Source organism: Camelus bactrianus, chromosome 7 (genome assembly GCF_048773025.1).
Source record: "Camelus bactrianus isolate YW-2024 breed Bactrian camel chromosome 7, ASM4877302v1, whole genome shotgun sequence".
Lineage (NCBI taxonomy): Eukaryota > Metazoa > Chordata > Mammalia > Artiodactyla > Camelidae > Camelus > Camelus bactrianus.
Window position 1 is genome coordinate 15,576,080 of NC_133545.1, and position 6,000 is coordinate 15,582,079.

The following is a 6,000-nucleotide window of genomic DNA, read 5'->3' on the forward strand; positions in this document are numbered from 1 at the left end:
GCCTGCATCTCCAAGGTTACTTCGATCGTCACACTTTGCCACTTGGCAGAGTGGCCTCCCCAGGCCGCTCCCTGCAGGGCTGGGCCACGTGTAAAAGGTCACTTCATAGTCCTCTCCAGGCCTCTAGCAGCCTTGTGCTTTCCTTGTGTGTTAACACAACCTCTGAGGCTGGTCCCAGAGACCTGAAGACCCACTGGTCCCTGACTGAGACGGGCCACCTCGTAACTGTGTGTTCGGCACTCTCTGGCAAGGCTAAGCCAGATCTCAGACTCAGAGACTCTGTGTGGCCTGCACTGCCTGCCTCCATGACCCACTCCAGCCAGGAGAGAGGAGTGAGCACGGTCTGGTAGTTACGAGACTATGGTGAGGTCATAGGGGCTGTGGTTACAATAAGTCAAGAAGAATTTTTTTTGACTACTCTTGGCCTGACTAATAACAATAACTGCTCAGCTAAAGCTTATAACTCAGAGGCCCCAGGGCAACGCACCCCTTGAGGACCTCGTTCACCTAGACTTCTTTCTATACATGCTGGTGAAGCCTGGAGTTCATCCTCAGACAATCTCTCATCTTTTCCGTTTCCTTTCTCTCCCTTGTCAGAACATCCAATCTCACGGTCTCCTCCAGTCTCATGGTCTCAGTGGTTAGGTCGCTTGTTCAAGGTCACGTAGCTAGGAAAGAGCCAAGTCAAGGATTAAACTGGAGTCCACTTGCTGTCAAAGCCTGTGCTTCTAACCCCTATTCCTGAAAGATGACTGCTTGAGAGTCTTACATCAATCTGAGACCGCCTCTACTCTGGGCTCCCAGGCGGGGTTAAGCGGCCCTGATGCAGCCAGTCCTCATCCACCAGCAGGCGGGGGCTGGCGAGCTCTGGCCCTGAAGTCCAGAACGGCCATCTTGTCCCAAGGGTGTGCCAAGCACCCAGAGCCAACACCAGACCCCAGTGGAGAATGGGGGCCTGGAGCAGATGCATTCACAGGATTTCACAGTGGCTCTTGGGGAGGAGGCCCCACAGTTATTTTGAGACAATCTTTGGCAATATCTGTGGTTAAACCCAAGTGTCATGGTGAGGGGTGCCAGTCACCCCAGATATGTGTGACTTTTCAGAGCTGGTGAGGTCTGTTATTTGACACCTTCTGGGTGTTGGTCACCAGTGAGAACGAGGCATGACTGAGCACAGGAAGCAATGCAGGAGCCCCAAATGTGTCTCCCCTCTCTGTTGACCCATATAGTGTGCAAGGGAAGTAATGTTCAGTGAGAGCCTACCACACGCCAGGCGCTTTCCCCCCACACTGCCCTTCGGTCACCCTGTGAGGCAGCTGTTGGTATCCTCACTTAGCAAATGAGAAAACTGAGGCTCTGAGAGCTTGCAGGTGGTGAGGTCCAGCTCCACATCGAGCCTGTCCATATCCCGAGCTCAGACACGAAGTATTGCTACACAGATGTTTCTTACGGGAAGACGAACGCCCTTTAACTCTAAGGGAACTTTCTCTCTCAGGAAAGCAACATGTTTCTAACCAGATATGTCCATGTGCTATCCAAGTGGCTGAAACAAGAACAACAAAACAACTTTCCTATCTGGGAAAAAGTTTATTTATTGGGGAGCTCTGGACTTGGAGCAGACGTATGGCCTAGGTGGGAGGTGCCAGATTGGTACCCACTGTGGTGGCAAAAAACAAAAAAAAAAAAACAAAACAAAAAAACCCTTTCTTCCCATCCTAGAAAGCTGCTCTTCATGTCCTCTCCTGCACCCTGGTGGTGTTCCTTTAGGTAGTTGAAAATATTTATGACTACAAGAGTCTCTGCAGATTTCTCATGTTAGACTAACCTGGGGGCAGGGATTCACTAACCTGGTTCCTAAGCGCTCCGGCTGCTGGGAAAACCGAGATCAATTACAGGAATGGAGGCACGTAACTTGAGGAGCTCTAAAGCGGTCATCACAGTTATTCTTTCCCTACTTCATAGATTTTCCTGTCAATAGCTCTGCCATCAATTCACCGAGTCACATCTGCATCTCAGTTAATGCTAAATACTGGGATCCCCATCTGTGAAAAGGAAATAATATAAGACTCTCCAGATGAGCGAATCCTCCAGCAACAATCTGGTTTATCCCCCCAGTTCTAGGGACCACAAGTGCTCTCCATACGGTGAATGAGGGATTCCATTCTCGAAGGTGTTTCTCACCTCTCCTGTAAGCACTTCCCAAGGTCTAGACATCCCAAAAAGAAATGCTTTCTTATATCTGATTTCAGTTTCTCCAGGGAAATTCCAGCTCATGTTGTTCTCTGTGGAGATAGAAAATCCCTTTCACGAAAGATGCAAATACATTCAAACGACATTACAAAATTAGGAAACAAAAGTTTATAAAATATTCAATCTTACCAGCCCACCTTAATTTTCATTTCTCTGCATCCTCTTCCAAATGGTATCCATATGTATAAATATTTGCAATTATTATAATCCTAACACAAGGATCATTTTGTAGACTCCCTTTCTCATTAAAACACTCTTCATACACAAGCTAATTTGTATCTCTGTCTTTCAGGCAAATCCTCAGTAACATACTATCCTTCCTGCACAGATTATCCATGGAGTCCTCATCCATACTCTGGAAAAGATAGAAATTGTGCTTTTGTTGGAAGGGTGTGTGTGTCTGCCCAGTAAGAAGATGGGGTTCACTGAGCCCACCTACCTTGTCCCACCCTATCTTCCTTGAGCCCAACAATCTTCATGTATAGAATGGATGGCTGAGATTATGTCAAGGCTTTCTTAATTTTAGATTAGGGTCCCTGTCCCTTTCCTCTTAATCATCCTAGAGATGGACCCGTAATTCGTCTTAGTTTTCAGTACCCCTTGGCCATGAACCTTAATGGCTGCTGTATGTTGTCCTGGGAAGGGAGCAAAGAACTTCAGGGCTAATGCATTCAACCTGACGTCCCACCCAGTCTTCACCCAAAACACTCATGTCAGTGTTTAGTATCTGCAAACTGAGCTCTATCTTGACATTACAGGTCTGCTAAGCTCTGGTTCTATTGATACGTCAAGTTCCCTGAGGACAGCCCCCCCCCCACACTGATGTTTCCATTAGGAGACAGAATATGTATGGAACACTCTTTCTATTTCAAGTGCTTTCAGTTAAACATCACACAGTCCGTGGCCAGGGGACAAGATTGTTCTCAGTATAACTCACCGCCTGCTGATTTGGAACCAAGACCTCCATTATGCTTTTAGTTACAGTTAAATAAGAGGGACATATGAGTCCCTCCCTGAGCATATCCTGGAAACTATTTTTTTTTAACAAAGACAGTAAAATTAGAGCACCAGCCCTCAGAAATAGGAACGAGAAAGGAATACATATCAACAGGAAAATAAATGCCAGCCCAGAATGACAAGCTGATTTCAGCTCATAAGCATAAGACCAAGAGAGACTCCACTCCACTCCACTCCACTCCACCCCCACATTCTCTTCCATCTGGTGCTGGGGAAAAGACTCTACCTCTTGACTTGGAACAACTCTTATTGGCAATCCAATTTCTGAGTGTCATTGTGTGCCCTTCTGCAAGCTTAAAAGCATGAGACTTTCTGGCAGAGGGCCCCGGGAGAGTTGCCAGACATCCTGATAAATAGGAATCATCCCGATTTTCAGTGTTTGACCACACATTTCAATGCCAGTCTTCTACACTCTTCTGATGTCCGCACAGACTTTTCCCAATAGTCAGGCACAGAGCCAAGATAATGAGTGAACATCTCTGCCCCTTCCTGTGTAAGTCCTGCTTCTCTTAAAATAATGGACAAGGAGGCTTGTTCATAATGTTGCGCTGGTGCCAGCTCACAGCAACTCATGAAAGCTGACTGTTAAATTTTCAAGAATTCTGTGAGCAGGTTGCTACCACCCTGATAGCTGGAAATCAGCCATGGTAAGATTATTTACACCACAGAAATTGGCAGATACTACAAATCTGTCCCAGTATTTAAACATTTACTAGCACATCACAGGCTTGCAACTGAATCCTTGGGATTTCATAGACATTCAGAAAGGGTTAGAGTTTGAGGCATTTCATTTTTTAATTCTCTTCAGAAAAGACCAGCAAAGATAGAAACAGAGTCCTAAAATGCTGAGATTGAAAGGAATGCTGGAGGCCACATAGTGAAAATACTGTGGCCAAGAGAGGTGACCAGAATGTCACATGGCCAGTTATGGACAAAGAGGACAAGACCCAGATCCCCCATGTCCAGGTCACTATTCTTTGCAATATCCCACACAGACTCCACAAAAACAGTAACAGCAAAAGACTGTCATTGCTTTCACTATATTGTTAAGGAAGTAAGTTTTCCCATCTTAAAGATAAAACATTTGATTTTCATCATGATTTTCCTTAAACTAAGAAGCTGGTGGGTCTAGAATTTCCCTCGCATTTCATGGAAAAGAGCCATTTCTTGCTTCACTTGAGATTTCCAGGTAGGGAGTGAGAGCTGTTCTGACCAGGAAGCCCCTGAGCAGGTGAAGCTTCTGCCTCCAGGCAATGGTCTTAGTCAGTCGGGCTGCTGCTGCGACACAGTACCACAGACTGGGTGGCTTACAAACAACATTTATTTCCTATCGTTCTGGAGGTTGGAAATCTGAGACCAGGGTGCCAGCACGGTCAGATTCTGGAGAGGACCCTCTCTCTCCATGTTGCAGACTGCTGACTTCCCTCTGGGTCCTCACATGATGGAAAGGGGACAAGAGAGCTCTCTGGGGTCCTTTTTTATAAAGGGCACTAATCCCATTCCAGAGGGCTCCACCCTCATGGCCTAATTACCTCCCACAAGCCCCACCTCCAAATACCATCAAATTGGGGCTTAGGATTTCAACGTATGTACTTTGGGAAAGCACATTGAGTCCACTGCAGGGCTAGTTCAGGTTGCTGGAGTCTTAAGAGTTAGTATCAAAGAGACACCTCTGGGTTCAGGCAGTACTAAATTCCCTGAGCTCCTGCAATGCTGAGGAGATAAGGTCCCCACCCCTTCTTCTCCTACAAGCTGACCTGGCACAACTATCCTCAGGCCACCCATGCCTGAGGGACACAACGACCAGAGTGTCAGGGGCCTGGGAAGCACGTCAGAATTCCTGCCTGTGAGGGCCCTAAATCGTCACCCCCCAAGGGCTCGGGGAGCTGGGTAGGGAAGGGACTGCTACTCCCACTTTGTGGCTTGTGGCAGAGGAGGTACAGCAGCTTTTCCAAGTTTATAAGAAAGATAGAGGCGAAACTGGGAACTTTTGACTTTCTGGATTTATTTAGGCTGAAAAATAATTGAGAGCATCTCAAAGAATAACAGAGAAGTGCTAACGAGCTAATTAGCACTTATGCATTGTTTGCTAATAGTTCACACGTGACCAGAGTACCTGCCATTAGAACTTAGAAGTTTGTTCTCGACACTTAATTAGAGGATTAACTATTCAAAGGGAAAAGTTAGGTGTTAGATTATATGGGTGACTTTACAAAACATTACAGAGTATTTTATTTTAAAAAGTACGTTTGAGCCAATCCAGTCCGAAACTGCTGATGCTCTTGTTCCTCCGCTTGAAGTAAATGTAACCACTTTTGTTAAACATGTCATCAGCCATGTGGTGACAGACATTTTTAATACATCCATAGCACCCAGTCAAGAGTTGACTCCACCTCCTTGAAGCTAAACTTTGTGACTTGGATCTGTTTCAGCGAAAGGAAATCATTATTGCGCTCTAAGCACTCGGGACTGGATTGCTGGTTCCATTAAGTTCAACATTCAGTGAGCACTTACCGTCTCCAGGAAACAGCCAGCTTCTCAGACTGTAAGGTACTTATGTGTCCTCTTGTTGAGGGGGTGCTCCCTGCCAAAATGCAGATTCAGACAAGCTCCCAGGTGATGCCGATGCTTCTGGTCTTGGGACCAAACTTCAAGTAGCACAGAGCTAGACGATAGAAATAAAATGATCAACAAAGTCTTCACACCTTAGGAGCTTCCAGATACACACATGGG